Source organism: Phyllobates terribilis, unplaced genomic scaffold (genome assembly GCF_046119375.1).
Source record: "Phyllobates terribilis strain yellow unplaced genomic scaffold, ASM4611937v1 Scaffold_5__5_contigs__length_657084704, whole genome shotgun sequence".
NCBI classification, from domain to species: Eukaryota; Metazoa; Chordata; class Amphibia; order Anura; family Dendrobatidae; genus Phyllobates; species Phyllobates terribilis.
The window spans coordinates 165,154,317-165,166,395 of record NW_027362765.1 but is presented as its reverse complement, the minus strand read 5'-3'; positions in this window follow the sequence as shown (position 1 = coordinate 165,166,395).

The following is a 12,079-nucleotide window of genomic DNA, read 5'->3' as shown; positions in this document are numbered from 1 at the left end:
CAACTAACTCTTACTAACCCCACCTCCAGATTTCAGTTGCTAAGGGGAGGAGCTCCCCTTTCTGGCCAGGAAAGTGTTGTATGATGGTATACCTGATTAGGGGACCCCTCCTTCCTTCCAGGCATGGCATCACCCCTTGTGAGGGAGGCAAGGCCACTGTCGCAACCGGACCCCTGGGGTGCCACATTCCCTCCTAGTTAAATTCAGTACCCCTGGACTGAGGACACCTTTAGAATTAACAATTAACAACCATAACAATTCACATTACAAATAGTTTACAAAGTATGAAAAAAAAGGCAAATTCACAAAAAACTCAACAAAAACTGGTAGCAGTCATTGCGGCGCTTAGTCTTTACGCCACAATCCGGGAATTGTTCTTTTTCCGGGCTTCTAAAGGTTGGTTGGTGGGAACCGCCTCAACCCTCTTTGTGTATCGTCCCTGGGCGTGGCTTCAGGGCACTCTGTCGGTGGGCCTGGTTTTCGGCCACGCCTGCGGTTTATTTTCAAGGCCAACAATTAACTTTATTCAACATTGTCCTGACAACACCTAGTCCTGTGTTCCATTTGTCCATAAATTTAATAACTATATACACTCACGATTGCTTAAAAGTAGTGTTGAGCGAACATGCTCGACACTGCTCGGTACTCGCCCGAGCATCACGCTACTCGGGATGTTCGGCGAGCACCGAGCATTTCCGGGTTACTCGGGCGGGAGCTCGGGTCTCCGCCCTGCATGTTTGGTGCTCTTTACAGAGCCAATGAACATGCAGGGATTGCCAGCCAGTCACTGTAATGCCGCAGCCATGTTGGTTGTGGGCATTACAGTGATTGGCTGGCCGCACAGCGTCACCTCCCAGACGATCAGCCCGTCATGATTGGTCTGTGTGGGTGTCTGTGCGTGTGTCTGCAAGTGTGTGCGGTGTCTGTGCGATGTGTGCGGGTGTGCGCGGTGTCTGTGCGATGTCTGCGGTGTCTGTGCGATGTCTGCGAGTGTGTGCGGTGTCTGTGCGATGTCTGCGGGTGTGTGCGGTGTCTGCGAGTGTGTGCGATGTCTGCGAGTGTGTGCGGTGTCTGTGTGATGTGTGCGGGATGTGTGCGGGTGTGTGCGTGCAGGCAGACATAGGCTGATGTGACACTGCTACTCCCACCGGCCTATGTCTGTCCCCGGTCCACTCGTGCCAGCAGGATCAGCTCGATGAGAGCAGTAGTTCCCATCAGCCTGATCCTACTATATAAATTGCCCTACTGTGTCCCCAATAAATTTTAAATACATGTCATTGGTGGCCAGTGGTTGCCTACAATAAATTAGTTCATACATTACCTGTCCCCGCCGATCGCCACCTAAAATAAAGTAAAAAATAAAAAACTACACCTATACTCACCTAGACACCTAATTCCCCGAAGCCATCGATTTCCTGTAATAAAATATAAAATAATAAACCACAACCTTATCCTTACCCCTCCGTAGTAGTCCACGAGTGTCCCACGATGATCTCCAGTTTAGAGCAGCCACATTGAATGTGACCGCTCTGAACCGCTGCCGCCGCTAGAATGATGGGGCCGTAAAGCAGCCCCGTCATTGCATAAGCGGGTTCGCCGGAGTTCAGGCAGCGCTGCTCCGGTTAGCTCCTTTACGGCCCTGCTGTATCGTGAGAAATTCCCACGGTACAGCAGTGCCGTAAAAGAGGTCTCCGGAGCAGCGCTGACTGAATGCACTCCGGTGACCTCAGTCAGTGGCTCCCGCTGCCGGGAGCGGACGTGTTCCCGGCAGCGTGAGCTTACAGCAGCCATGCACAGCTGTCACCATCTCCAGATGTGACAGCTGTGCATGGGAGATCAGCGCAGAAATGTGGACAGGTAACTATTTTTTTTTAGTAAACTAAGAATTAAATAAAATTGTGTGTTTTATTTCAAATAAATTATTTTTTTCTGGGTGTAGTGTGTGTTTTTTCTTTTTAACACTTTGTAGGTTAGTAATGGGGGTGTCTTATAGACGCCCATCATTACTAACCTGGGCTTCATGGCAGCTGGCGCTGACATGAACCCCAACCCTATTACCCCCTGCCACCGCACCAGGGCAGCGTGGAAGAGCGAGGCTAAGTGCCAGAGTTGGCGCATCCTATGGATTTGCCATTTCTGGGGCGGCTGACGGCTGGTGTTTCTAGCCTGGGAGGGGGCCAATATTCATGGCACCCTTCCTGGGCTATTAATATCAGCCCCCAGCTGTCTGCCTAGCCTTTGCAAGCTATTAAATAGGGGGTACCCCACGTCATTTTTTTGGGGGGGTCCCCCATTTTAATAGCTAGTAAAGGCTAGGTATTCAGCTGGGGGCTGATATTAGTAGTCTGGGAAGCTCCGTGGGTATTACCCACTTCCCAGGCTTCAAACATCTGCCCCAGCCGTCTGCTTAACCTCCGCTAGAGCCTAAAATTATGGGGGATCCCACGCCAATTTTTTTTTAAATAAATCCTTTATTTTAACACTAAATGACATTTGAGGAGTTAATAAAGATGCAGTCCCTAAATTATTATTTATTTTTTAATTAATTTTTCCCAAAAATTTTGACGTGGGCTTTGCCATATTTTGGTATGCCAGCCAGGTACAGCATCCAGCTTCTATGAACGCGCCATTTTCCGGGGTGGCTGCGGACTGCAATTTGCACCGGGGGGGGGGCAGAAAGCTTGGGCCTCCCTGCGCTGCAGATTCCATCCCCCAGCTGCCTAGTTGTACCTGGCTGGACACACAAATAGGGAGAAGCCCCACGTATTTTTTTATTAAATTATTTCATGAAATTCATGAAATAATAAAGAAAAAAAGGGCTTCCCTATATTGTTGTGTCTGGCCAGGTACAAATAGGCAGCTGGTGGTTGGGCGCAGCCCGTTCCTGCCTGCTGTACCTGGCTGGATACAAATATAGTGCGAAGCCCCAAGTCAATTTTTTTTTAATTATTTCAGGAAATTCATGAAATAATTAAAAAAAAATTGATGTGGGGCTTCGCCCTATATTTGTGTCCAGCCAGGTACAGCAGGAAGGAACGGGCTGCGCCCAACCACCAGCTGCCTATTTGTACCTGGCCGGACACAACAATATAGGGAAGCCCTTTTTTTAAAAAATTATTTCATGAAATAATTAAAAAAAAATTGACGTGGGGCTTCGCACTATATTTGTGTCCAGCCAGGTACAGCAGGCAGGTACGGGCTGCCCCCAACCACCAGCTGCCTATTTGTACCTGGTTGGAAACAACAATATAGGGAAGCCCTTTTTTTCTTAATTATTTCATGAATTTCATGAAATAATTAAAAAAAAAAATACGTGGGGCTTCGCCCTATTTTTGTGTCCAGCCAGGTACAACTAGGCAGCTGGGGGCTGGAATCCGCAGCGCAGGGAGGCCCAAGCTTTCTGGGCCCTACCCGCTGCAAATTGCAGTCTGCAGCCACCCCGGAAAATGGCGCGTTCATAGAAGCGCCATCTTCTGGCGCTGTACCCAACTCATCCAGGGCCCTGGTGCGGTGGCTCACTGGGTAATAAAGGGGTTAAGGCCAGCTTGGCATTATCAGCTGGCCCTAAGCCCGAAATTCATGGGGTCACGCCAATATTAGACATGACCACCATGAATTTCTAGTAAAGTATTTAAAAAAAACACAACACCCAGAAAAAGTCCTTTAATTGAAATAAACACACAATTCTTTATTGTTCTAAATTAAACTATACTTACCATCACGCCCATTCCAGCTGAAGCCAACGATCTCCTGCAATAAAAGAAAAATAATAAAGCAACCTCATCCTTACCTTTTCATGGTTCCCACGACAGCTTCAGCTCTGCTACATCGAGATGACAGGCTGGACCGCAGCAGAACGCTGCCATCCAGCCTGTCATCCCGCAGACACTGAGAAGCGCAGGCATGCTTGCGCTCCTCAGTGTCTCTCTGTGACGGCATAAAGATGAGCCGAGGTCATGTCCAATGAACTCGGCACACCTCATGCACGTCACTGACAGCGTGGGAAAATTCTCCTGCACTCAGCGCTTCAGCGTGAGAATTTTCCCATGCTGTCAGTGACGTGAATGAGGTGAGGTCATGTCCAATGAACTCAGCTCACCTCATGCACGTCACTGACAGCGTGGGAAAATTCTCACGCTGAAGCGCTGAGTGCAGGAGAATTTTCCCACGCTGTCAGTGACGTGCATGAGGTGAGCTGAGTTCATTGGACATGAACTCGGCTCATCTGGATGCCGTCACAGAGAGACACTGAGGAGCGCAAGTATGCCTGCGCTTGTCAGTGTCTGCGGGATGAAAGGCTGGATGGCAGCGTTCTGCTGCGGTCCAGCCTGTCATCTCGATGTAGCAGAGCTGGAGCTGTCCTGGGAACCATGGAAAGGTAAGGATGAGGTTGCTTTATTATTTTTCTTTTATTGCAGGAGATCGTTGGCTTCAGCTGGAATGGGCGTGATGGTAAGTAGAGTTTAATTTAGAACAATAAAGAATTGTGTGTTTATTTCAATTAAAGGACTTTATTCTGGGTGTTTGTGTTTTTTTTTTTAACTTTGACTATGGGGTTAGTAATGGGGGTGTCTTATAGACTCCTCTCCATTACTAACTTGGGCTTGATGTCAGCTGGCATTATAAGCTGACATCAACCCCAACCCTATTACCCCACTGCCACCGCTACAGGGAAGAGCGGAGGCTAAGTGGGAAGAGCGAGGCTAAGTGCCAGAATTGGCGCATCCTATGGATGCGCCATTTCTGGGGCAGCTGACGGCTGGTGTTTCTAGCCTGGGAGGGGGCCAATATTCATGGCACCCTTCCTGGGCTATTAATATCAGCCCCCAGCTGTCTGCCTAGCCTTTGCTAGCTATTAAATTAGGGGGGACCCCACGTCATTTTTTTGAGGGGGTCCCCCATTTTAATAGCTAGTAAAGGCTAGGTATTCAGCTGGGGGCTGATATTAGTAGCCTGGGAAGCTCCATGGGTATTACCCCCTTCCCAGGCTTCAAACATCTGCCCCAGCCATCTGCTTAACCTCCGCTAGAGACTAAAATTAAGGGGAACCCCACGCCAATTTTTTTTTAAATAAATCCTTTATTTTAACACTAAATGACAAGTACAGTAATCAACACTGTCACTGTACTTCATATATATGTGACTGACATGTTTCTATCTATATAATCTATGTGTGATTCTCTATTCCTTCTATTCTAAATTGTCGGGTACAGATGCTGAATTGCCGGCCGGCTTTTTTAAAGAGACGGTGCATGAAAACACTATTATATTTTTAAATAAATCCTTTACACTAAATGACAAGTACAGTAATCAACACTGTCACTGTACTTCATATATATATGTGACTGACATGTTTCTATCTTTCTAATCTATGTGTGAAGCTCTATTCTGTCTGTTATAAATTGTCGGGTACCGCAGCTGAATTGCCGGCCGGCTTTTTTAAAGAGACAGTGCATGAAAACACAATTATTTTTTTAAATAAATCCTTTACACTAAATGACAAGTACAGTAAGCAACACTGTCACTGTACTTCATATATATGTGACTGACATGTTTCTATCTATCTAATCTATGTGTGGTGCTCTATTCTTTCTGTTGTAAATTGTCGGGTACCGGTGTATGCCGCTGCTGAATTGCCGGCTTTTCGCGTAATACATTCTACATTATTCTTAGTCGTTTTACTTCATGTAGAATTAACCTACAAGGAAAGAAAGGGTTTATTTTCATTCCGATATTTGTGTCCCATTGACTTGCATTGGTTTCCTGTATCGGAATCGGCAATATCCGATACTTTTTGGGTATCGGTCCGATCCAATCCGATACGATATTTCCTGATATCGGAAGGTATCACTCAACACTATCCTTAACATATTTCACAGGAAAGCACTTTCACTTTCGTTTTTGAACGTTTTATTTTGAGCCCGTAAAAGTGGCTTAATACCTCTGACCACGTTGTTGACAGCAGTGACCTGGGGGTCAGAAATGCTTCCTGGGGCGATCCCCATGCTGTCCCCATGTCATTTGAGCACTGTCACTATCGTTTTGGGCACTTGTTAGGCTTTTAAAAGACTGCCGGGGGAGCCGCCGCAAAAATGTTCGAGTCTCCCATAGACTAACATTGGGCTCGTTGCTCGGGTCGAGCACCCGAGTATCACGGCGTGCTCGGCCCGAGCTTCGAGCACCCGAGCATTTTAGTGCTCGCTCAACACTACTTAAAAGTTCTTACAGGAAGTCTCTGTAGGCTCTCATACTTAACGGTTGCAACTATATAACATATACTATTATTTTATTACACTTTAGTCCCTATAACGGGCAGGGAGCTGACCTATGGTACTACGGGTTGATCTACGCAGTACGTTTGTTGCCAATGACCTACCCGAGTCTCTAGTGTCTACCGCTGGTGTGGTGGGTTCAGTGTGGACTACACTATGGTTATTCTGAGGTAACACCGGTAGGCTTGGTAGTCTGCTACGAACTCTTTGACTCACCATGGGTATGACTGATTCACCGCTAGCAGGGGGTAGATTCATTTGTTCCACTGCTGATGAAGCATCTGTTTCTGGGGCCAACTGCTCTCTCTGCTGTTCTAGAGTCTCTGCGGCTTCCGGTGAGGCTACTTGGGTAAAGGTCAGGACAGATACCACGATTGCTTGGTTTACCTGCGTCCAAGACCGAGGAAATTATCCAAGGATGGTTTGAACTGTTTCTTCCACCTTTCCTGTGTGCTGTGGGCTGTTTTGGTCTTCTTCCTTGTGTTTCAACTGATCAGAGCATATCTTCAGGTGGTCTCTTGAGACTGCTGCCGAAGTCTCTTCTCCATCTTTACTGATGAGGCACACCTTGGTGTTGTCGAAATTTGAAGGTAAGACGGTGTATGGCTCAACCTCCCAATGATCATCTAATTTGTGAACTCGTCTCTTCCTTTTGAGTACCTGTTCTCCAGGTGACAAGGGAATTGCAGGTGCGTGCTGATTATAAGTTCTCTCCTGCTTCTGTCTCGCCTGGGACAAACTTCTCTCCACGCATTCTTGCACCTTGCGGTATTGTTGCTGCCACTCTGTATCCCAGTCTGCATCTGGTGATGTCATCTCAGGTTTTAAAACTCCCATGTTATACTCAATGGGTAGTTTGCCAGGTCTTGCCCTCATCAGGTAGGCGGGTGTACAGTTGGTGGAGTTCACCGGGATGTGGTTATATAGGTCCACCAAATCCAGTTAATTCTCTGGCCACAGGCTACGTTCTTCAAGGGGCAACGTCTTCAACAGGTCTTTTACCACCTGGTTCATTTTCTCGCACAACCCGTTGGTCTGGGGATGATACGGCATCGTCCTTATTTTCTTGCAGCCGTACAAGTTACAGAATTATTGAAACACTTCTGCTTCAAAGACTGGGCCTTGGTCGATAAGCACTCGTTCAGGGTAACCGTGCGGGCGACAAAAGTTTTGTTGAAACGCTTTGGCTGCTGTCTTAGCTGTCTGATCTTTCACTGGCACTACTACCAATAACCCGGAGTAGTGGTCTACTATGGTGAGAGCGTAGACATAGCCTGACCGGCTTGGGGCTAGCTTCACGTGGTCCAAGGCTACCAGTTCAAGTAGTTGTTTGGTAATTATGGGCTGCAGGGGAGCCCTCTGGCTGTCACGGTTTTTCCATCTCAGGTTGCATGGACCACATTCTCGACACCATCTCTTAATTGCTTTCCTCATGCCAGCCCAGTAGAATCGCTCACGTAACAGGGCTTCCAACTTCTTCCACCTGAAGTGTCCTGCTCCATCGTGGTACACTTCTAAGACCATTGGGGCATCCTGCCTCGACTACCACCTGCCAGACCAGTTTTTGTGTGTCCAGGAGTTGATGCTTCTTCGACACAGCTTTCCCTCGTAGATTCACAGCTTGCCCTTCTCCTTCCATAACTGTTGGGTCTCCTGTGGAGCATCTGGATCATGGTGCGAGTCAGCTTGTGTCAGCAACTCCTTTACTAGCTGGACAGCCAGGTCACTATCCTTCGTCTCTGCCCATCCATGGTGGGACTATTGGTTAAACGTGGCCTCTCTGTTGGCACAGCGCTTGTTCCTCACACATTGGGAGCACTAGGTCACCCTGTGACGATGGAGAGGGTAGCTCTATCTCCTCCAGCTCTTTCAGATCTTCTCCCCCATCTGGCAAGTTGGACATCCTGGACAGCGCATCAGCATTAGCGTTTTTATGCCCCGCCCGATACTTGATGGTAAACTCGTAGTTAGACAGTCGAGTCATCCATCATTGTTCTAGGACTCCAAGCTTCGCAGTCTCCAGGTGCGTCAGTGGGTTGTTCTCCGTGAAGACTGTAAATCTGGAGGAGGCTAGGTAGTGTTTGAAGCAATCTGTTACAGCCCAGACTATGGCTAAAAACTCCCAACTTATAGGAACTATAGTTGTCGGGTTCCTTTCCGTGGGCTGGAGCTTCCTGCTGGCGTAGGCAATCACTCTCTCTCTGCCCTGCTGTACCTGGGACAGCACCGCTCCCAATCCCACATTGCTGGTATCCGTATGGAGTATAAAGGGTTGGCCATAGTCGGGGTAGGCCAGGACTTCGTCTGCAGTAAGAGCCACTTTCAGTCGAGTGAAGGATTCGTCTTCTGTAGTTATGAGCGAGCACTAAAATGCTCGGTACTCGTTGATCGTGTCGAGCACATTGGAATACTCGGGTGCTCGACCCGAGCAAGAAGCCCAATGTAAGTCTATGGGAAACTTCAGCATTTTTCAGATGGCTCCCCCCGGCGGTCTGCAGAGGGCCTAAAAATTGCCCAAATCGATGGGAACAGTGCTCGAATGACATGGGAACAGAATGGGGAAGACCGCTGGAAGCATCTCTGACTCCCAGATCACTGCTGTCAACAACGTTGTCAGAGTATTACGCCACTTTTACGGACTCACAATAAAACATACAAAAACAAAACCAAAATGGATTTTCCTGGGAAATATGTTAAGGAACATCCTTTTCAGGGTAATGACTTGTATATAAGGCAAAATAAATAACCAAAAATACTCCTCCACACCTTGGGCTATGTTCACACGTAGCGTTTTTGATGCTTTTTTGCACTTTTGCATTGCTTTCAACCAAGACAAATGCATTCACCAGGAAATGTCATTTTAACATTTTACAACCTTCTCTGGCCATGTGGTGTGTGACACATCATCAGACACATGCATACAGTGCTGAAAAGACAAGGGAACAGCATGGGGAAGACCTCTGGAAGCATCACTGACTCCCAAGTCACTGCCTAAAAGTGTGCCCATCATAAGTGATCCTTGGCACATGCGAAGATGCCTCTCACAATGCACCTGTCATTGCAGACTTGCAACAATAACCGTCCACGTCCTTGTCCCAGTGCAGCGTTTAGTTGTCCCTACCCCATTCCTTTGAATGCAAGCGCAAGTATGCAGCCAGCCACCCACCAACCCGCAGGCTGCAATACTATACTGCCAAATTTTTGACAGCTGCTTGCACTTGAAATGTGACCTTTTAGGCTCATGGAGGCGGAAGCTGTACACAATCTTATGGCGGCAGCGACCGGGTATCCATACTCGATCCCCAGCCACCACTATTTGTCCCGGTGTTGTCTCCGCCTTCCACAAGCACGGGTCCCACAACTTTACCCGTGCCCACCCCAGTGCACTTACTGGGAAGGACCGCCTAACCACAAACACCTGGACAGGTGAATGTGGCCATTGATGGTACGGAGCCAGTCCACAGCTTTTTTTGCTGAGTTGTATTTCACCACAGCCATATTCTTTAGCTTGGTGAAAAGACTTGGGAAACCATATCTACCCAGCTGTCATTTCTCCCAGGAAGTCCTCTAAAGCTGCTTTCACTTGAGATGTGGCCTTTTAGGCTCGTGGAGGCGGAAGCTTTTCATAACCTCCTGCCGGCGGCGGCCGGGTGTCCATACTCGGTCCCCAGCCGCCACTGTTTCTCCCGGTGTCGTCTTCGCACAAGCACGGGTGCCACAACATTACCCGTGGCCTCCCCAGTGCGCTTACTGGGAAGGACGCCCTAACCACAAACACGTGGACAGGTGAATGTGGCCAGGGACGGTACGGAGCCAGTCCACAGCTTTTTTTGCTGAGTTGTATTTCACCACAGCCATATTCTTTAGCTTGGTGAAAGGACTTGGGAAACCATATCTACCCAGCTGTCATTTCTCCCAGGAAGTCCTCTAAAGCTGCTTTCACTCAAAATGTGACCTTTTAGGCTTGTGGAGGCGGAAGCTTTTCATAACCTCATGGCGGTGGCGGCCGGGTGTCCATACTCGGTCCCCAGCCGCCACTGTTTCTCCCGGTGTCGTCTCCGCCTTCCACAAGCATGGGTCCCACAACACTACTTTTCTTTGGGAATTTGCTTGCTTCTTACAAGCCTGGAATTTTTCCAGTAAACTATGGTACGACGCCATGGTATTAGCACTTCCCCCAGTAACAGTAGCGAAGCCATCCCCAATTTCCTTCTCAGGAATTTTATTTGGTAGACTGAGTGGCCGCCCAAATACATTAGTTTCTCACAAAGGAGCTGAAGATAGCGTGGCAGTAGGTGCAAGTTTCTCCAGCCTGTTAGATATTAGAGGGTGAACGGCAGCACATTGGATCAGTGGTTAGCACTGAAGCCTTGCAGCGCTGGGATCCTGGGTTCAAATCCCAGCAAGGACAACATCTGCAAGGACTTTGTATGTTCTCCCCATGTTTGCGTGGGTTTCCACCTCAGTATAAAAGCAGCCATAGAGTGTCCCTGAACCTTCCCACACACTTTTCTTAGCCAGGACTGCTTCTCAGCAGGGTTGGACAGTCCCACCAGAGAATCCTCTGTTGTGCCCTGGCTTCTACATCAGGAGAGTTCATGATAGCGCTAACTTTCCAGCTGCTATGGGGCTATTAAGCGGGGGAGAAAGGTGAGCCCTCAGAATCAAATCCTCTGGTGAGCACAATGTTTTTCAATCTGAAACAGCTTCTCAGTGGGAGTTGTATTTCACCACAGCCATATTCTTTAGCTCAATGAAAGGACTGGCATAGAGGGAAACCGTAGCTACTCTGGCTGTCATTTCTCCGTCACCAGGTTCCGCTCATTGTCACACACGACCATGCTTGGCTGTATGTTCAGCGGTGAGAGCCACAGATCAAGCTGCTGTGTTACAGCTTTCAACAACCCTGCAGCGCTTGGCGGTTTGTCACCTAAGCTTTAAGCATGTTATCTTCAGCACAGCCTGTTGCCGCTTGGCCAAGGCAGTGCTTCAGTGCTTTCAGCTTGTGACTGATGTGGTCATTTCGGAGATGGAGAAGGAGGTGCAGGAGCTGAAAAATGTGATTACATTGAGGTTACATTGGCGACTCTGTTTTTTTTTTACTAAAGAAAGATCCTACTGTTTTTTTTTTTTTCGTTATTTTTTAAGGCATATGCATTCACCGGGAAATGTCATTTTAACATTTTCCAACCTTATCTGGCAATGTGGTGTGTGACACATCATCTGACACATCCTGTTTCATTGATGATGGAGGGACTCTGAAAAACACATAGAGCAGGGCCACAGTAGGGAGTACGACATGTTCCCATTAGAAAGAAGAGAGTCTGCTATACAGTTATAGGGTATGCAGTGAGTCCAACGGCTGACCAAATTTAGGAAAAACCCCACTAAGAAATTAAAGACACATAGAACAGGGCCACAGTAAAGACAAATTCCCATTAGAAAGGAGAGTGTCTGCTATACAGTTATAGGGTATGCAGTGAGTCCAACGGCTGACCAAATTGAGGAAAAACCCCAGTAAGAAATTAAAGACACATAGAGCAGGGCCACAGTAACAAGTATGACATGTTCCCATTAGAAAGGAGAGGGTCTGCTATACAGTTATAGGGTATGCAGTGAGTCCAACGGCTGACCAAGTTTAGAAAAAACCCCACTAAGAATTTAATGACACTTAGAGCAGGGCCACAGTAACAAGTACGACATGTTCCCATTAGAAAGGAGAGAGTCTCCCATAGTGTTGGCCTATGCAGTGAATGCAAGGGCTGACAAAAATTTGGAGGCACTTCAATGCCCCTTGGCAGAGACAT